This window comes from Mustela putorius, unplaced genomic scaffold, assembly GCF_011764305.1.
Source record: "Mustela putorius furo isolate JIRA1106 unplaced genomic scaffold, ASM1176430v1.1 tig00000577_pilon_pilon_pilon, whole genome shotgun sequence".
Classification (NCBI taxonomy): Eukaryota; Metazoa; Chordata; class Mammalia; order Carnivora; family Mustelidae; genus Mustela; species Mustela putorius.
The window spans coordinates 881319-903637 of NW_025421421.1; the positions used below are offsets into that span (position 1 = coordinate 881319).

A 22319-nucleotide genomic window follows, 5' to 3' on the forward strand; every position below is an offset into this window, starting at 1 on the left:
AGCAGGCTCCCCACTGAGCAGAGAGCCTGATGCGGGCCTCGATCCCAAGACCCTGAGACCATGACCTGAGCCGAAGGCAGAGGCCCAACCCACCAAGCCACCCAGGTGCCCCTAGATTTAAATTTTTTAAAAAATCGTTTCATGACCTTGAGATGGGCAAGATTTCCCAAACAAGATACAAAAGGTCAATAACTGTAAATAAAACACTGTTAAAATAAACTGCATTAAAATTAGAATAGTCATTCATCAAAAGACACAATTTAGGATCTACAGTCTACAGAGCTTGAAAAGATCCTCATAATACTGAGTATAATTCACAAAGGACTTGTATCAATTATATGAAAAAGGCTTCTACAAAGCAATCAGGAGAAGACAGACAACCTGACAGACGACGGACAAGAGCTGAGGATGAACCCCTCATAGAAAAGGTGATCTAAGTCAGCAGTCAATGCAGACACAGCAGCTCGACCTCATTAAAACCCGGAGGCACAGAGAGAAGTCTCAGTCCCACACCTACAAACGGCCGTCAGAGTGGATGAACTCAGGCACTGAGGACACTCAGTTTGGGCAAGGCTGTGTAGCAAAGGGAACGTTTGCATGCAGCTGGGGCAGGGGCACTTCTTAGTGTGTAGATTTAGGAAAATTATTTATGGCTCCTTAATGACGCTAAAAACACAGCTCCCCTTTATACCACTGTGTAATATTCCACAGATAACGCAGATGCCACAGTTATCACCATGAAGTTGTTCACAGGTTTTCATCATTATCTTGTAATGTCTTGAGGATCTGCTGTGAAGTCCCTCTTTGATTTGTAATGGTTTTCCCTTCCTCCGCCCTCCCCCTCCTCCCCCTTTTCCTGCTTCTCTTCCTCTGGCTCCTCCTTCCTCTCTTCCTGCTGTTTCTCTTCCCTCCCTCCTCCTCCTCCCCTCCTCTTGCTCCTCTTCCCCTTTCCCGCTCCTCCTCCTCCCTTTCTCCTCTCCCTTCTTCCTCTCCCCCTCCCCCTCCTCCTTCTTACCTTGTCCACCCCTCCTCCTCTTCTCCTCCTCCTCTCCTCCCTCTCCTGCTTCCCCCCTTCTTCTTTTTCTTCTCCTCTCCCCCTCCCCTTCTCCCCATCCTCCCCCTACTTCCTTCCTCTCTTTCTGTCTCTCCCCTCCAGTATTTTTTAACAACTGCTTAGCTCTAAGCCTGTACAGAGCCCCCCCCCCGCCTGCTCTCTGTGCTCCCTGGGTTAGCTCTTGATTATACAGATCCAGGTAGCTGCTCTCTGCTTCAGTGCTCCTTTCTCCCTGTTCCCACGTATCTCAGAATCACAGAAACTTGGGGCCTTACCTGCAAGCAAGAAAACGCCTCCTCAGAAATTACAGAATTACAGCCATTCACAATTGAGTATCTTTTTACCCCTGTCATAGTGAGACTACAATTCCAAATCTTCCTAGCAAAATTTATGTATAGAAAGAATAACAAAAGACACTGCTATTCATCAGTACGTCGTGATTTAAATTTTCAGACACATTTGGGAAATAGAATCTGCAGGGAGAGGGAGAAGAAAAACAAATCATGGAAGTTTTAATGAGGAGACTGTCATTTTTCATAGAGGTGAGAACAGGGCAGGACTCCAATGTATATAAAAAGAAAGGACTTGGTATTTGATAAATGGTCAAGAGGACTTGGTAAGGAAAAGGGACACATTTTATTTTCCATCTTGCTTTGTGCTACATTGTTCATTCGTACCTCTAGACTTAAAAAGACTGTTCTGCAAGCCTTAGCTCACTTTGTTTGAGGTCTGATTACTCAAAAGAGAATAAGAAATTAGGTGACATAACTATGAAGTCAACAAAATAGTATTGGAACATAGATTAATCACAGAAAAGTCTACATTTATGAAAGTTCATTTAAAAATTTTCTTTTATAAAACTGCTTTGTTAGTATAATATTTAAGAAAAGTGTTTTTTTAAAGGGTAGAATTAATATTTTATTGTAACTAATAATCAGATGGCAGTTGGGTATAGAGTCTTCATAAAAGACTTGTAAATAAATTTTAAAAAGTCAGAAGTTTTCAACAGCCAAGGGCTGCTTATGTTTTCAGAAAACATAATTAGATTAATTCATTTGTGGTGGCTTAAAATTTTTCCTTATTAGCTCCAGAAAATTCACCCACCTTCTGTCCCTTTTTAAAAAAACTGGAAGGTCAGCATGTATTTGACCTCACACCAAATGGACATCCTGACAGTCATCCATGTCTACTTCAAGGAACACCACATCGGAATACATCTCAGAGAGGGAATGAAAGAAAGGCTTGATCATTGCAAGGCTCAGACCATGTGGTTGAGAAGTCAGCTACTAACAGGTTTATCCCCTGCACCGTCCAAGGCTTCCTGAAAAGCATACTTGCTCTCAATCTGCCTTATCGTTTTGGCGGCTGGCGGTCTGACAAGCAACCGTAAGAACTGATGAAAGTGGATCCAAAATACAGGACGGAGCTTAAGAAAAGTGTTTTGATTTTCTTTCTCTTTCATAATATTCCTTATTTTCTCATGACTTAGAAATATTCAGGATCCCCAAATCAGGAAGCTTCTTGTCATGGCACAGTCATTGCTGATCAATACTTAGTCTTAATAGCTTGCAGCATCCATTCATGGCCCTTTCCGTATGTGCCCATCCACTCATGACTCATTCAATCCGGGGGAGCAAGTGAGTCTGAAACCCACTGGAATGAAGCCGCAATGGAAATTCAGTATTTCCACTATGCATTAATTTCCCTCAGAAATGAAAACAAGGCATGCAGAGGTTGTGTTACAAGCCTGGAAGGAGTTGTGCATTGGTGGGGAGAGACAAGAATTAAAACATACACTACAAGTAATGATCAGTTTGTGCTAACATGACAGCTAACATCCCATGGGGAAAAACAGTAAATGTCTTCCTAACCCTACAGTGCATGGAATTAACAGCTTTGACTGTCCGCGTTCTCCTGGACCAAGACCTAGGTAATCTTGGAAGATCTCCACCACAAGCACCAGCAAAGTCCCACAAGGGTTTTATATTACATTGCACAGTGAAAGACACCAGAGAGAACTTCAGTAAGCTCATGGTTGAAGAACTTTAATTTTTAAGGACTGTTGGTCCTGTTAGCATGATAGATTCCATCTACTAGCATAATCAGCATTGGGATCCAGCTTTGTAATATGATAGGTGAGATCATTTGTTTACTCCTTACAAATGCAGTTTCTGTACAGTTACTGTAGGCAGGGTTTTGTTTTTCTTTTAAGATTTTATTTATTTATTTGTGAAAGAGAGTGAGAAAGAACACAAGAGCGGGGTGAAGGGCAGAGGGAGAAGCAGGCTTCCCACTAAGCAGGTAGCCTGATGCGGGATCCATCCCAGGACCCTGGGACCAAGACATGAGCAGAAGGAAGATGCTTAACCAACTGAGCCAGGTTTTTTGTTTGATGAGGTAAATGTAAAGATTGATGAAATGTATTTTTTGCTGTCGGGAGTTTGTAGTCTATGATCCTGGTTTACAGGTTTGTTATCTTTGGGCTGTTCACTAATATCCGAGACAAACAGTAGGGCATGTGCCTTGCCCTCATTTACAAAATGTAAATCTTGTGTTACTTCCCTGTAATGACTGTTCCTTTACTCTTCACATGGTAACAGATAAGTACCAAATGTGAATGTTTCATCAGCCTGAATGTATGATTTTTTTTAAAAAAGTGTCATGCAGAGCCCTCTGACACGTCAGATGGCTACAAAGTTTGAACAAAAATCTATTAATATTTGCTACTTGAAGCCTGAAGTTTCATTGTTGCTGTTATTATGGCATAAAAGAATATACCATATTCTTTTTCTCTTATAATCCTACTTATCTCCAGGATCCTCATCTCTCCTCTAGATGGTTCTATCCATGAGCTTACTTACTGGATCTGGGATCCCTAGTTTGCAGGCAGCATATCCAGAACCACAGCCATGCTCCCATGAGTGGGGAGAGAAAGGAGGTGCAAAATCACTGGGGCTCCATTTGTTACTGCTCACCGGGGGACAAGTTTGGCACCAGAGGGGAGACTGAATGTGGTAACAAGGCACAAACCAAACATGTAGTCTGACTTTACAAAAGAAATGGGAAAAGAAGAATGGATTGGAAAAGTCCTACAACAGTGGGAGAACTCAGGACTCATAGAGGGTGAAGGTCCAGAGAAAGTAAGGAGCCTGGTGCTCATCTTGGGTGACAATGGTATTGGTAGTGGTACCAACTGACATTCATTGTGCCAGAGAGTTAGCTTAGTACACTCTCTACTTAACCTCATTTATCCCCAGTAACAGCCTTACAAGCCCAGTACCATTATTTCTGCCACTTTAAAAATGAGCTTACTGAAGATCAGAAAAAGTTGAAGATTTGCCTAAAACTGTCATTATTAAGAGAAACTATGATTCAGGTCCTTTCAGGGTGTGTCCAGAGTCAGTACTGTCTCCAGTGCTGTTTTTCCTCAATTAAAATGACAAAGAAGAAACCCATGCACTCTTTTACTAGGAACTGTGTACAGACATCAGTTTGTGCCTTTATTCAAAGCTGAGATCTCCCTTTTCATGTTTCTCTTTCTAATTTAGTTCCTACCAGCTGCTTATACCAATTCTAACTTTGCGGGCACAGAATGATTCGTAGAGAGTTGTTGGCTTGCACTGGCTTGGCCTGAACCCCAGAATCTTGACTATCAAAGAGTGAGATGAGCACCATCACATTTCAGGAGCTTTTACAACTTAGGAAATGAGAAGGAAAAAACATTTTAATTGGTTAAAGGCTGAACTTACTCTTTTAAGGAGAAGTACGCTTATTACACCTCTTTGTTCTTAAATAATGTATTTTTTAATTTACTATTTCTGATATAGGTACCTATATTTATTGCCATTAGGCTTAATTTTCCTCAGCTAGTCTAGTGGGAGTAATAGTTTGAATGCTTGCCTGGTGTATGCTGCTTCAAGGTATTATTGCAGAGCCTTATACTTCGTTACTGTAATTGTTTTTAATATTGATCATTATAAAATTGATTTCTGTGGACAATACTCCTTCCCAAATATCCCCCAGTCCCAGCAGCACAAGCACTGGAAACCTAGTCAGTAAAGCATCTAGTCCGTGCAATATCCCCGGTTTGCAGAATGTTTGCCATAGCCAGCGAGAACTCTGTGGCTTGTCTGTCTCTGTTAACTCTGTGATTCAACAATAGGGAGACTTCCTTAATTTGGTATAAAGAAAAGAACTGCTGTGTTGACATAAAAAGTTACCAGTTCTTTGCAGTTCCCAAACTTCAAAGATAATCTGGTTTTTATCCCATGATTTCATAGCCCAAAGTTTTGCTTTGCAATGATGTCAAGTCAATTACATCTTTGCCAATCATGTGTTCATATGGCCTGGAACAGGGACAGCAAATGGTGTCTATTTACTAGGCCAAGATTAGACATTTGGGAGCAACTACCTAACCCAGGCTAGAAAGAAAATGAGGTTAAAAAAAAAAATCTATTGTGCCTGTCATGTTGTAGGAGGGGAAAGACAACTTTAATACATTAGCATTTCTCAAAGACATTTGAAATGTGATAATATTAACTTATAAAGTCATTTGTCTTCACACTTGTTGTATACATTACTTTTTATATTGTTTAACAGACTTTAAAATGATATATATGTTCATCTTGTAATGTGCTTTAACATTTGCATTCAACAAAAAAAGACAAAGAAAAAAACCTTACTCTTCTAGAAAAATTGAAATCAAGGAAATGTTAGGTCGTGTCTGTATCAATCTGTGGTCGTGCTCACTGCTGTTAGCAGAGCGTCAATGACAATCATCATCTTAGTGAAGGAAGTGATTCCTGGCTCAGTCAGCTGTGTGTGCCCTACAGACTTCCCTGGTTCTTCTAAGCCCAGAAAAAGAAAGAAATATGCATTCACTGGATGCAAGGAAAATCCTCACCAACAATGTGTGAGAAGAGAGTGCCATCGCCTTGAGCTACCAACATGGGAGTGGTTTTTCATTTCCTTATTTTCATTCTCCCTGAACACTCTTGTTAGCGCAAATGCTAGGTCTTGCTGTGGAATTATGTATTCACGTTATATCAATCAATGTATGATAGGCAGTGTAAACCCATGCAAAACCAATGTAGTCTTTTGTAGGCCCGTAGATGGACATCGTTAGTGCAATTAATATTTAATCAGTTTGAGAAAGGTGTTACAATTTGCTATGCATGCTTTTTAATTATTTTTTTTCTTTTGGAATAACAAACAACAAAATGCTGATGAATTCTGTAATTTCCCAGATGCTGTTTTTCAGTGAACAATGAACAATGAGCAGTACCTGCAGGCTCTCAAATGATAAATACAAAATGATCTTAGTGAGAAACAAACAACTGAAGACATTCCAGAAGAATATTTTATGGGGTCTATAATTAGGAATAATCTTTCAGCAAAGTAGGAGTTAGACATTTCTTTGGGAAATTATTTGCTTTGAAAGTACTTAATTTTTAGTTCATGTTTCGTATGTCTTTACCCATCCTTCTGATCAACTGTGAATATTAGCTATATACCTGCGGTTGTCCCATAACATCTGTAAGTTTCAGTTTTTACTTTAGTCACTAGTAAAGGCTGTCATGACACTCAGAAGAAAGCATGAATATAAAATTATGGGATGGACAGAGCTGGGTGGTTGACTGCATGGGATTCACATTCATATAGGCCCAGCTTTAGCCCGGATATCCTCACTAGCTCTCAGCTGGGTGTGGTACCTGAAGTCTCTAAAAGTCTCTAAACCTGAGGTCCTTCCTTTGCAAAATGAGGTTACCTTTAGTACCACCTCATGGAGTAGGGTAGGATGTTTGGAGATAACGCCTGTAAATGACTTAACCTGGTGCCATGTGCATAGAGACCGACGGTGGATGCTGGCTCTTAACCCTTCAGTTGTAGAAATCAGAACATGAGAGAGATTGTACTATTTCTCATTAATCTTTTATCTTTTACTTCTTCCTTTTTTTAAAATTTTCTAAAATTTTTAATTTTTTAAAAATTTTATTTTATTTTTATTATGTTCAGTTAGCCAACATATAGTACCTCATTACCTTTTATTGTATTAAGGAAGGCACATGTTGTGATGAGCGCTGGGTGTTCTTTGCAACTATTGAATCGTTGAACACTACATCTTCCTTCTTTCATTATTCAGCAGCCTTAGGAATGGTCAGCTCAATCCCGAGATTGCTTTCTTTCCATCATTCTTACACACTGGTCTTTCAGTGGCCTTTCCCCTCACCTCTGTGAGCCTAATATGGTAGTCTGAGCTCTTGGAGGCAGAGTTGTGTGTTGTTTCAGTGGCCTGGGTATCTTTTGTGTTCAAGTAGTAACTACAGCAGAACTTAGCTGTTACTCCCTCTAAGCCTCAATTCATTCTTATATAGGGAAAAAAAAAATAAATGTATATCGGCATCCTGTAGGGTTTTATACAGTCAGAAAGAGATAATAAAGCTCTTAATACAATACTTGGTATGTAAGGTCCATAAATGCTAGCTAATTGTATTCTCTTGCTAAAGAGCTCCATTTCAGGAAGTTTCTCCTCATCCGTCTTCAAAGTTTTCTTACCTCCCACATATAGTCTTGGGTTTCTAGTTACCCTTTGGAGTACCATTAGGTTTTTTATATTCATTTACAGTGGAAATTTCTTCAAAAGCTGTTCCTTAATAAGAATGTTTGAGGATGACTGTAAGTTTGCTTTAACTATGAACAAAATACTACTTATATTTATTCAAATAGACATTCCTGTCCAATGATTTATGATGTTTTTAAGGGTCAAGTCAAGAATGAATACTCCCCACTAACAAAAACCTGCAGAGTAATGCTGATGGAAAACTAGAAGAGAGTGGGAGAACTCTGCTTAGAACAGATGAAAGGGAAAATCATATTGGCGTCCCTTTCCATTTTTCAGTTGCTTCCACCAGTGTCTGATACTTTTCAGAGTACGGGTGTTTCATTGTCTTTGAGTAATTTTACAACTGTGTAAATCATAGGAAACTAAGAGTAACACAGACTATTCTTGTAGAGAGAAATGTAAATTGTGTGATGAGGAATGTAATTGATTATTGCCCTGTGGATATTGACCCACTTTTGATCAATTTATAATTCATTTTGGCATTCCTTATTTGACCCCCTATGTACAGTGATTTGATGTTCCTTTCAATCTGGTGATAAATCACTGGTCCCTGCTCTAATTAATGAATTAAGTAAAATCTTTGACATTCAAAAAGAAATTCTGTCTCTTTCAAGCTTTGATTACATGTATGTTACCAGAATTTACCTACAAGTTTTATCAAGCTTCCCAAATGCATATTGGTTACATGCGTTACCAGAAGAACCAACAGGATTGCCCGAAAAATGCCACCCCTCAACAATGTGTACCTATCAGGATTGATATGTAACAGTTAACCTATGCGAGTCACTCTTGAGAATACATATTTTATCTCATTTCATTTTCACAACAACCCCATGAGTTGTGTACCATTATTATCTCCTTTTCAAGAGGAGACAAACAGGGTGAGTAACTCCCAAGGTCACATGTTCCGTAAAGGGTAGTAGGGCTGTGGTGAAAACCCAGGCAAGAGGCTAGCTGTAGTACCCATGCTACATTTCCTCTTAAAATACAACTTTAAGACAATCTGCTGGGGTTTTACACTAAGTATTAATGTTGATCTCAGTATTTTTAGTCGCATGTTTATTTGTTAAATTTAATTCTCTAAATGTTGCTGTTACTTGCTTGCTGCTTCTCTTTTCCCCCCACTTTTCTTCCATTTGAGTGTTTAATCCCACCCTTGCTTGGATCTCACGTGAAAATAAATTTTTTTAACTGTGTCAAAGTGAATCCTATTTCAGGAGTTTAAACTTTCTCCTGGAGTGCTTTTTGTAGGTTTCTTATCACTTCTTGAAACCTCAAAAGAGGTCATAAGCAAGCACTTCCCAGAAATTACTCATACATTAAAGGCCAGAGAGGGTAGTTTAAAGACAGTTTTTTGAGAAGATTTGCACTGTGAAATCTTTAACTACATCTAAGCCAGTAAAGTATGCCAAACCATGAATTTTCTTGAAAATCTCTCTTTGATTCCATTTATTGGGGAACTACAAAAAAGTGTTAATAGGATTAATAGGAGTAATTCAGAATCTTTCTAAATTTTCCTAAAGGCAAGGGAAACATATTTGTAGGACTTTATAATAACACATGAAATGTATACCCATGTGCTGATGCAGTCATTCAACCAACATTTACTTACATAAACAAGTAAGGGTTTGAATTTTGGCTTATAACTTATTAGCTCTGTGATCTGGAACAAGCTGCTTGATGGTTTGAGTTCCTATAAAATAAAATAAAAATACAAATTGTACCATCTTCAAGGAATACCTTTAGGTCATTTAATGAGGAAATGTGTGAAAAAGCACATGGACGGTTTGGTATATATAGTAAGTTACTAAATTTTTCTCATCTCTAATCTTTCTTTTACGATCTACACAAAATTTCACTGCCATGTGAATAAGACTGTGTCACAAGGCCCATCTGTAAGTGTCACAGTTATCTATTACTGCATAACAAATAGTCTCCAGACTTGCTACCTTCTACACAACAGACTTACTATGCACACAGTTTGAGGGTCAGGGATCTGTGAGGAGTTGACTGTAAGGTTCTGCTTGGGGTCTGTCCTGTTGTTGTAGTCACGATGCTGAGTGGGGCAGTGAGTGCTGCCAGACTACTCCTGTAGTTACCGGTGGGACGTTTCAGCTCTTCACTGTGTGTGTCACTATAGGGCTGCTAACGGCATGGCTTCCCCAGGAATGAGTGACCAGATGGGGAGACAGAGGGACAGAGAGAAGAAGATGGCGTATACTTTACCGCCTACTCTTGGAAGTGGTGTGCATCCATCTGCCATGTCCTATTGGTCACACAGACAGAATGGGAGGGTACGGAAGTGTGCCTCAGAAATGTGCGGATCCTGGTGAGCTGGGATCACTGCAGGCTCTCCTGGGGTGAGTTCATTTCCCCTACTAACAGAACTTGAAGAGGCTCCCTTGTTTTTCTGAGATGGAGTTTTTTTTTAAGATTTTTATTTATTTATTTGACAGAGAAAGATCACAAGTAGGCAGAGGCAGGCAGAGAGAGAGAGAGGGAAGCAGGCTCCCCACTGAGCAGAGAGCCCGATGTGGGACTCGATCCCAGGACCCTGAGATCATGACCTGAGCCAAAGGCAGCGGCTTAACCCACTGAGACACCCAGGTGCCCCTGAGATGGAATTTTTTAATTCTTGTTTTCCATCATGCTGACAAAGGTCCTTGACACCATTCCCCTGTGTCCCCACGCTCCTGTCTGGTCATGTTTCCCATGACTGTCACCTGTGGGTGGCACAGTCATCCTCAGAAAACCATCCATACCACACAGTTTCAGGATTGTGTTTACTACATTTTTTTCTGCTAAACTTCCCTATCCCCTCTTTGCCAGGGATTGAAACTCTCCCTGTGGTTGAAAGTCCATTTAAATTCTGTCTTCTCCACAAGAATTATCTCAGTCTTACAATAGCTGGCTTCTCTCTTTGTGAATCCTGATTGACTGCTCTATAAGTTTCTTGTATGGTAATTTTCTTATGCTAATATTCTGATATTTCTGTTTTACCCTCATCCTCATAAACTGATGAGGTGAGGTCATGAGACCCAGTCATCTTTGAATCCCCTTCAGTGTCTAACACACTGTGTAGTGCATATAATGCACACATCAAATATTTGGTCAGTTGAACTAAGTGAATTAATGCATGCTGGTGTGGAGAATATGGTAAAGGAAGGGCAGCAGCAGGACCTTCTGTGTGACTGAGTTTTTCGGCTGTGGTCATTTCCCTTTACTTTCGCCAACAGATGGGCAGGTAGCAGGATCATTAGGTTAATTTTAAGGATGTGGATTTGGTTATGATATTGAATGGACATCAGCACATTTTGTTGTGAATAGCTCTTGAAATGTCCTTTAATGGGATGCACTTAAGCAGAGAAATGTCCATTGAAGGCAATGAAGAGCAGATAATAGCATGGAATCTCTACTTTTTATCCTCCACAGCAATTTTCTAAGTATGGCTATCTACAGGAAAACTTACTGTATTGAAAAAGTGGGTCACTAGGAACTTACGTGGCTGCTGTTCCCCAAGACCATCTCCCTTACCCATTTCTTATCCAAGTCCCTCCCTGAAATCCTGAGATCAAATGAAGTCCTTACAACATTTGACCCCATGGTGAACATTGGCCATCCGTCTGTAGAGGCAATATGAAGAAATCCGTTTTGAGGTTCTCAGTCCAGTTGATGCTGAGCACCCTTGAAAGGTTTTGGGGGAAGCATTCATGAGTTCTCACATGTTGTTTTCCATAAGACATCCCCCAGTAGACACCCCACACCCATTTTACCTGAGTGATTTGTACACGTGGTCAGAAATTGAGCCACACTCTCATGAAGGGCAGCTCTGGATGGTCGTTAGCCATTTGTGGGCATGAGAGGAGCAATATGTCTGCATGTGGGAAGGTTACAAGGGCTGCATGTCCTGGCCAAGCCCCACGGCATTTGTGACACTCAGGAGCACACTGGGGGGCATTTGACTATGTTGGTGGAAGGAATCAAAAGCAAAGAATTGACTTTTGGTCTGGTAACACATGAGAGTGCAGAGCTGAGGTATAGCAGGAAACTGTGCAGCTGGGTCACTTGAGGATGAGAATCAGACTCCTGTAACTACATTTGCCAAAAGGAAAGACAAAAAAGTTTGGAATCCCTATGTATTTTGTAATTACTTATAATCATGGAAATCTTGATATAATTATGCCATTAGGTCACGTTCCTTTCTTTTCCCTATAAGAAAAATTTTATGGTCTTTTGTCCAAAAAATATACTCTGGAAGAATACCTAAGAAGTCTAAGATAGAAAGTAAAAATATATCATGGAGTAGTATCTAAACAATCTAAGATAAAATGCATCCTACTATTCTAATATTTGTCTAGATTTTAACCCCAGGAGATTCTAGATGTGGAGGCAGTAGTTTGTATATAAATTCTAGGAAGAATTTTCCATTCCATGTAAGTTCTAAGTCTCTCATTACAAATTAACACTCAGGATCCTATGACTTAATTAAGGTAGGAGTTTTACCATTAAAATATCTAGGCAAATTTAAATTATATTTGCTAAGAACTTAACATTAAAATGTATTGTTACCAAGTATTAAATATTTCCTCAGAGCTAAAAATTAAGCATATAACAGTCACTTTTCTCAGTTAAAAAGTACAGAAACATGTTTAGAAGAACATAAATGTGCCTGTCATGTGACAGGCACTCCAGACTCCATACTGATTTTTGATGCTGTATATTTCTGCATAGTTGACGACTCCTAAAACATTATACTAGTGAATTGAGTACAGCATTTGTACTACACCTCTGCTAGGCATTTCCTTGTCGATAAAATAGACAATGGAGTACAATTAGTTCTTTGGCAGAACTCTATGTATATAGCCTGTCTTCACTAATCTTGTCTTAACTCCGCATTGCCTGAGTGCATCTCAGCAACAGGTCAAAAGACACTATTCATATGAGCCATTTCTTATTCTTTTTCAGGCTGATAGATTTCTTTCTGATAGTTTTTCTTTCAGCATTTACTCTTCAATGCTACAGAATTTGAAATTGAATTTAAATCTTGAAATTTAATCACTGGTTCCTATTAATGTATCTTACGATCACACTTGGAAAATCACTGTTTCCTCTGCTTCTGAATTTAACACGTATATTTTAAACAATTTTGTTACAGTTTTAGACAAGAAACTTCCAAAGCAACAAATGTGGGAAGGTGATTTTTGTGCTTTTGGGGAGATATATCACCTTCTTTAAACAGGTGAAATACAAAAGACCTATTTATATGTAAATAAGGTACCTATTAAATAGTATAATGTATAAATGGGGACCATGGGCACCTACTTTTTAATTTCTATCTGTTACCCCAGGATGATTGTAAAAAACATTTCCTTTCAGGCAAAAATATATTTGGTTTGCTGGTGATTCACAGACATGTACCCCTGGGGATAAAAATATATGTTTATAAAAAATAAAAAATTAAAGTCTAAAAAAAATATATATATATTTGGTTTGGAGGACAAATTACATAATCATCCTAGATACATCAGTCTGAGAAGAAAGTGACAATCACCATCTATTTAGGTACTATAAAGGAGAAAGTTGTACTGAAACCAAATACTTCAACATCTATTTGTATATAAAATAATTCATATATCAGTTGAATTGTGAATTTAATAAATATTTCATTAAGTCTCCGTAAGCCAAGCAGTATGCCAGGCATTTGCTAATTATTAGTAATACTAGAGAGAAGATGGTGACAGGATGGTTTTACATCTCGCTGAATACCAGAATACGACAGAGACATCTGGGCACCGGAAATAAAACAGTCACAATGGAACAGGCCACAGGCTCCAAACACCAACACAGATGGCTACAGAGGTAGCATGCTATCTGCATCTGCTGGAAAGAAGATGTTTCCATTGAAACAACAGGGTGTCTGGAGATCCTTAGATGCTGAGAACCCCCAGACTTCCTTCCAGCCAGCTCCAGAAGGTTCTGCCGACCAGAACATGGAGGTGGGAGTGCTGCTTCTCCAACTGTGAGTGAGCCAAGGAGGTATACAGCCCCACCTGGCTCCTTCCCCATCTGGGGTCTGGGGTTCTGAGAGACTGAGAAGATGTTGAAGTATAGAATCAGATCCCAGTGGGAAAGCAATGATGGGAACAGAAGCTCAGAGAGAAGCAGGGACAGAGCAGTCACGGAATCTTGAAGCCAAGAACCTGTCTTTTTACTTTATAAGGAAGTAGAGAGGGAGCTCTGGACTCTATAGGAGAGCTACTCCATATCACAATGTTCCTTAAACATTCGGAAAAATGAATTGCAAATGAAAATGGCAACATGAAAATTACATACAATATCAGATTATGACAAGAAAAAAGAAAAGACAGAAGCGTACCAAAGAGACACATCCAGGGAACACATCCAAACTTCAATTCCTATTTCCAAGTGAATCAAAGACACATTACAAATAATGAAAAACATAAGCAGAGCTCATAATACTTTCAGAAAAATAGACAAGAGGGAACAAAATGAAAATGAAATCAAAGAAAAAAGATTTTAAAAAGTGATTTGAGAGAAATTGATAAAAATAAAGATTAGAAAAACACATCCAAATATGGATAATGAGAGTCCCTGAAGAAGAAAAGCAACATAAAACAGAACAAACTAGAACTAAACAAAAGATTTTAAGGTTTGGTTACAAAAATTGACAGTATGTATGGAATGAGCAAATCACGTGCTTAGCAATAGTAACACAGAAAATCACTACTAACTACATACAAACTGCTGGAATGTCCAATAATTATTTTTAGATCACTAGCTGACATAGCTAGTTAGTTATAAGGGAATGAATTTTTAAAGGACCCAAGGGAAGGTAACGTAATAAAGCCGTTCTGAGGTCATGTGGTCAATAATTCTGGAAAGAGTATCCGGAGTTTCTCTATCACACAAACATGGGCACACGTATGTATGTGCAGACAAGGACACACAAAATGCATGCATGCACACACACACACAGTAGAAACGGTCAGCAGGGTGTTCTGACGATTAGCATGAAGTTCGTTTCTTTCTCAAAAAAAATTGCAATGCCAATTTTACTCTGTGACGTGTGGGTCAATTTGATATAAAGAAATTCTACTTTGAAGAACCTACTGGCAAAGTTGGAACAATTTAATCTTCAAAAAGGATAATAATTAAAATTTATTGAAGCCCATCCAATAGGTTTAAATGCATAAACTCATAATAATATTTTTAAAAACTAGTTTGAGATGTTATTAAGAACCAATTATTTCTCCTGAAAACTGGTGGATAAAGGGGAAGAGTCAAGAACTTATTTTCTCTTTCCTATGTGAGCTCACTACTGCTGCGTGGTCAAAATAGAGGAGTAGAATTTTCTCTTTACATTTGCTAGTGAGAGTTAGAATATCACCACTTAGCAAACTCAGATGGAATGACCAATCTAAGCATTGCATTTCTACATCAGCTAAGTACATAAAGGACAACCAGTCATAACGGGCCTTCTGATAAAAGAACACAACAATTTGGTCAAAGGGACCAAACCTGTGGGTCCAGCTTCCAATTTGGAAAAGTTACAGAGGTTGTTTCTCTGTCAAATTCTACAGGACAAGTGCTCTGAACTCTTCAACAGATAAAACTGAAGGAGGAAAAATGGTTGAACAGGGAATGTGTCAAATAAAAGAGACCTAAAAGCCCTAAAAATAAACTTTGAAAAAAAAGCACAAGGCAGGGACGCCTGAGGGGCTCAGTGGGTTGGGCCTCTGCCTTCCACTTAGGTCATGATCTCAGAGTCTTGGGATGGAGCCCCACCTCGGTCTTTCTGCTCAGGAGGGAGCCTGCTTACCTGCCTCTCTCTGCCTGCTGCTCTGCCTACTTGTGCTCTCTCTGTTAAATAAGTAAATAAAATCTTAAAAAAAAAAAAAAAAAAGCACAAGGCGGTAGTGGCTGTACTAGTCAGGTAGGTAATGGTTATTCTGGGAGGAGGGAAGGGAAGCAGCCTGGTGAGGGGGCTCCGTGGTGCCTGTTGGAGCGAATCTTCATGGCGCACAGACCTAAGAGCATTCATCTACACTGTGCAGTACTCATTAAGCTGTCCATTTGTGTTTTGTGATTTCCTGGGTCTCTGTTTTGTGTGTATAAGTTTTTAAAAATAAAAATGGGCGTTCTGTTCAACCCTGTGGTGTTATAAATACTTAATGTGCACATTGTTTCTCTCGGTGTCTATAAGTGCCTGGTTGATTACTTTGTAATGGACAAATAGAACCCATAACATCAAATTAATAACAATAATCCCTTCTATTGACTGATTATTATATGTAGCTGGTACAGCTGCTCCCCATCTCCCTGAACCTCGGACCCAAACACCCAACCTTGCCTGGGATGTCTCTTCAGGCAAAAAGTCATAGAACCACTAATCTTCCGTCTTTCATTAGTTTCCCAAGACCCAAGAAGCCCACCTGCGTCCTCTGATGCCTAGAACTGAATGACTGTAGCGGTGTGTTTGGAGGGCTGCTCCCCCCTCCCCACCCTTCCCCACACCACCTCCCACTTGTCTGTAGAGTGTCTTTAGTCTAGGAGTTAAAACCACAAGACAAATGGATGAAATTCCCCTCCTTCAGGCTCATCGCTGCCCCCCAGTCGCTGTCTGCTTTGTCTCTTCCTAGAATTGTTGTGTCCCGAACATTTTGCCTGGATTACATATCTGAATGATGATTATTTCAATAGGGGCTATGATTAGGAGACACTGATTTTATGGTGGCTGAGTGACTAATTTCTGTTTTCAGACATGTGTTTTGATATCATATAAGTTCTAGGTGGGGTCACCTGGGTGGCTCAGTAGTTAAGAGTCTGCCTTTGGCTCAGGTTTTGATCCCAGAGTCCTGGGATAGAGTCCCACATTGGGCTCCCTGCTCAGCAAGGAGCCTGCTTCTGCCACTTCCCCTGCTTGTGTCCGTGTGCTGCCCTTTCTCAAATAAAAAATAATATCTTTTTTTAAAAAATCCCAGGTTACACTATACTCTTGTTAAAAGAACAGCACTAAGAAGAAGCAATGCCCTGACTTGGCCAAGAATATTTCTGTAAGGAAGGCAGACATTAATAATTTTGACGAAGGGATGATTACATACATGCAGAATCCCTGAGAGTGTTTGCTTGCTCAGTCATTTCAAACAGACCAATCAATAATTACTTGGGTTCACTGGGGAAATAGCACTACTAAGAATAATTTAATGCAGTTGGAACCAGAAGATGAATTTGCATTATCACTCCCCATACTGCAAAAAAGACGACGTTAAAACATGAGTCATACTCTCTTAGAGCACAGAATTTATATAGGTGACAATAAGCTGCTTTTGTACTAATTGTCTCACTTAGCATTTGCCAAATCTATCATATTTTTGATACAATAAATTACTCTCCATTTCTTTTCTTTATATCTTTCCTTGGTTAAAAATAAAAAATGGAGTGATTTTTTTTTTTTTTTTTTCATTTCAACCATGGCGTGTCCCTTTAGGATTTGGAAGCATACTTTCTATGATTTCTAATAAATTTTACTTTTTTCTCTACATTAAGTTGACCCTAATCCTCAGCGTAACAGCATATTCCTATCATGAAAGGTCTAAAAACAAGTATTGTGGTTAAAGTTAGATATATCAGATACTCAAAGGAGGATAGAAGTAATACAAAAGATAATGAAGTAGCTAAAGTTGTTAGAATTTAGCCTTCAACAAAGTTTCACAAGACATTGTAAATTCCATTACATTTTTCTTTTTCTGAGAACACAGACTATTACTTCCAGCTTCTTTTGTAGTTAAGTTTGAGATTGTATCTGGGTTTCGCAAAAGATACATCCAGAAATGTCCTATCTTCTTTCAAATTCAGTGCTTCAGGCATTCCATATGATTCTTAAGTTCTTTCTTCACATTTCTCACTGAAATGTGGAGATTTGTGTCCCTAAGGAAGGGGCTCATGTCAGATGGGAGACTCCTTTCAGCCTGGTTATGGAGTGACAGGATGGTGTGATTTCCCACTCCTCAAACCACCAGTCATTAACTCCAGATCTCGCATGAACAAGACATAAATAAACCTTTTTATGGGCAGCCACAAAGACTTAATGGCTACTTCGTTTTCACACCTGAGCCTCATGAATCCTGCGCAGTACAGAAGAAATATGGTGGCAATAGGCCAAGTCTTGGGGCTCTGCCCTCTGAAGATTAATTTAACCAACTTTGTAGCTTTTAATTATTACATTATATCTTTTTTCTTTTGAACCCTTATCTTTAAAAAGATTACAGTCAAGTGCTGTTACTTAGCAAAGGCCAATTTAGTGGGTTGGATTGTTAATTCTAGTCCATTCATGAATCTGCATTTCCAGAAATAGACAGAATGTCAAAATGCCCATATTTTCAGTCCCTTATGACTGAGTTCAGTCAAACATGGTACTTCTGGATTTCTGTTCTCTACAGACTTAAGCTTTTTAACTTGGGTTGCCATCCTGAATAGCATTTTTCATAAGGAATACACCCAAATTTAGTTGTAAAAAGGAGAAAAAAAGGCATTTGTTCATAGGTTCTGTGGATACAAAATTTAGAAAGGGCAGAGAGGAAGCACCTTGTTTCTGCCCAAGATTCACTCATCTGCTCCAAAGATTTAGAGCTTGGAGGTGACTTAGTATTCAAGACTAAAGTGCTATAAAGTCATATTTTGTTCTTATATCTGGCCTTAGGACTATAAGAGCTCAAAGACTGGGACTCCAACCACAGATCCTATGACACATGGCCCCTCCATGTGGGTTGGCCTTCTTACTGTAGGGTGGCCTTGGGTTAGACAGACTTCTTACAGAACAGCTCAGAGTCTCAGGAAAACAAGGGGGAAGATGTATTGAGACTTTATTTTTTGATTGAAGTATAGCTAACATGCAATATATATGTTTCAGGTGTACAAGATAGGAACTCAACAATTATATAATTAGGAAGTGCTTACCATGATAACTGTAGTTACCATCTGTCAGCACACAATGTTCTCATACTATTATTGACTGCATTTCCCATACTTTAGTTCTCATCTCCATAACTTACTCATTTTATAACTGGAAGAGTTGTACCTTTTAATCCCATCACTACTTCAGTCAGTCCTCCTGTTCCCTCCCCACTGGCAACCACCAGTCTATCCTCCATATCTATAGTTCTGTTTCTGTTTGTGTGTGTGCCTGTTTATCCATATAAGTGAAATCAAATGGTGTTTGTCTTCTTCAAGGTGTATCAGTTTTTGTGACCCAGCCATCATTGTCATTCCTGCATGTTCTGTTGGTTACAAGTGAATCACAGCCCACTCAGCATCAAGGAAAGCAGTTTTAGACCCCTATCTCTGAAAACAAGGATATCAAGAAACTTGTGACTATTTATTTCAAAACTGTCATAGTTGGGAGCCCCATGAGCTTCTTGAATCATGAATCACCTGAAATATATGCATATGTTTTACATACATACATTTTCATTTTTGAGTGGGTCTAAAATACTCATCTTTGAAGCTGACAGCAGAATAACAACATCTTGAGCATTATTCTTATGGCTGACTCTGCACTTATAACATCAATAAATTGAGAACTATTGCTCCCACCCACTTAGTCCATAAAACATCTAAAGTAGTTCCCTGAAAATACATGCAATAGTATAGTGGTATGAATGGCTACAAATTAAAATACACATAAATGTAATGCTAAGGGAAAGTTCCTTGGAGAATGTGTTGATCAGAAACCTAGCCAAAGGTGTTAGTATGTAAGCTGTATATAAAATGTCTGGATTAATTTAGCCTTTCTACTTTGTATCTGATGCTTCGATGATGTTAACACAGCTCAAAGAATTTTTCTTCGGAAGTCAGCAGCCCATTCTCAACAAAAAATGTTTTCATTAGACGAAAATACTGATGCCTATTACATTTCAACAGATGTCTAACATTTTTGAAGATGTAGTAGTAGCTCTCTTTTCATGTGATTCTTTTTAGAGCTACAAACATAGTGACAGATACCATATATATTTTTAACCATGGTTGATTTGCTTTTTTAAAAATACTTTCTGACTAAGACACAGAGCGTCCTTGATAATAGATCCCTGAAGCATTCCCTGCAGTTATCCTGTTCATAATCTGCCAGTAATTCCCATTTCCTCTTGCTGAGGATACAAAGTGTGGCTGTTCAGACAGAAACAGGACATTGCAAGTTTAACAAAATGGACTGAGTCTGTGAAGCCATCTACCTGCTGCTCACCTCTCTCTTCCAGAAAACCAACTGACCTAATTTTGAAATGCAGGGAGATGCCTAAATCTGGCCTTAATAATCAAAAGAAGAAAATAAACAGACAGTAAAGCAGTGGCAGCAGTCATTTTGTGTACCAACATCACATCTGTAGCCTGAAATACAGAGATGGACTCACCTCTCTTTTCTAGGGTTCTTGTTCTTGCAGACTGACTGGTTCTGAGCTTCCAGAGGCTGTGGGATTGCACAGGTCAACATGGGGTGGGGAAAGGATACATCAGGAAGAGAGGAGCATGGCCGAAAGCAAAGAAGGGCAGGATGTCCTGGTCTGGGAACAGACACATAACTGCAAGGAAGAGGTATAGACACAGCCCATAGGTTGGGGTCGTAATGTTAAAGTCCTTGAAAGTGGGACCACCAACTGCCTTGGCTTTTCAACTACATGACGGCCGTTGTGCACAGAGAAGACCAGCCTGGAAGAGGGTTTGTGTCTGAATGAAGAGCGGGAGCCACATGAAGCACGGTTAGGACGCTCGCTGGCTGGAGAGCTGGTACCCTTCAGGGCATCGTGGTCAGAGGCTCGCTCTCCAACTCACCCAAACATTAATGTAGATTTGAATTATTTGAGGAAATAGGTGCAAATAGTGATTTTCCTTTCCACTCAACAAAGGGAAACCACACACACATCTGGCTCTTTGGTAATATCTTCAGAAACCTGGTACCTTTATTATGTATGTACGTATGCATTGCATTTCTCTGTAGCTACTCATTTTGCCAGAGGGAAGGTTTAGAACTCATCTTTCCAAATAATCAGCTCTTCAGCAGCCCGCAGAGATAGACTGCCAGAGTGCAGTGGATTTTGACAAAATCTGAAGGGAAAAGGCAATAAAATGTTAATAGAAAATACAGTAATAAAATAGGAAACAGTACAGATTAAGAATGAGCAAGCCTTAAGACCTCCTATGTTAGAAAGTGAGGCCTGGACTTCTGTAGAAGCACAGTGTTCAGTGAGAAAAATGCTTGAGAAAACTGTGAGTAGGCAAGTAAGATGGGAGATCAGGTTTGCCCCGAGAAATGTGGCTGTGGGGCTAGAATTGAAGCTAATTTCATCCCCATTGGGCCAACTGCTGCTGGCAAGCAGTCTGAAGACTTTGGCTGCTAATTCATTGCCACGTATATAAATCTGATGCTCATTTCCATGAGGTGGGTTTTCCCAGGAGATCAAATCAAACTGTGCATAACTTAAGAGTGGCCTACCTTCCATGGCATTTTAAGGCTAAAAGGATGGAAAGAGGAAAATGTTGATGGAAATCTAATGAGCTAGATGTAATCACAAAAAGAGTCATTATGCAGAAATTAAATTGATCTGTTGAGTGCCAATTCTAGTGAGCAAGCCTGCAATCAAATTAGAAATGAAAGTGAAAATAGACCTTGCATCTTCTCAAAAGACCCATCAGGCTATAAGGGACCTGAACTGATCAAATGATTCTAGACTGGTAAGCTACCAGTAAATAACAATAATGTGGGTTTTTAGCAGTATATGAAATATAGGACTGAACATTTCAACTTGCTTGAATTCATTTAGTCCACAACAACCCGATCTATCATTAATTACCCTCAATTTATAGAAAATTGGAGGCACATATTAGTTGAGAAATGTGCCTGAGGTCTCACAACTCATAAGTATTTGTGGAAAAACTGGAATCAGGACAGCATAGCTCCTAACTACTCTGTTGCCACAATTTATTAAAAAGGCACAAATCTGGGATAATGACCCCTCCGTAGTTCATCTTGGGAGTGCATTCAAGTGTTTGAATCTAACAATTTTTAAAAATTATCCAAAAATGCATTTCTTGCAAAGTCCCAAAGCAGTATAGAAAAAGAGATGCTAACTTTCAGGAGAGCCAAGAGCTCTTGTATGGCTGCGTTCATTGAGTTGTGACTAGAATGGAGCCTGACACCATATTTGAATACTTACCCCGCTCCATCTACTGCATCAGACCCTCATCTTCAGAGCTAATCCTCTCAATCTGATGCTCAGAGAGATCAGCCAACTGCTCAAAGTCACACCACCAATTAATGATAGATCCTGTCAGCCTGCTTCCAAAGATCATGTTCTGTCCTCCTACACGTTATGGCACTCTTGTTAACCCATTCTAGGGTGACTCATTAAATACACAATTTTCAGTATACCCATAGAAAATCTGTAATGCTAGGAAGGTAGACATTTGTATCATTTTAGTTAATTGTATTAAACTTTGCCTCAGATTTTGCTTGTGTTAACCCAGCATCGTGCAGTAGACAAGATAATATTCTGGTGCTACATAACATGTTATGTATTATGTTAATTGTTAGCTATTATGTTGTACTTTTTAATTCTTAGACAGCAATATGCT

General features: G+C 39.3%; 1 pseudogene; it reads right to left on the reverse strand.

Annotated features, from left to right (window-relative positions):
* Nucleotides 1-2095: 2095 nt before the first annotated feature.
* LOC101694344 overlaps nt 2096-22319 on the reverse strand; it is a 60431-nt pseudogene continuing 40207 nt past the window's right edge.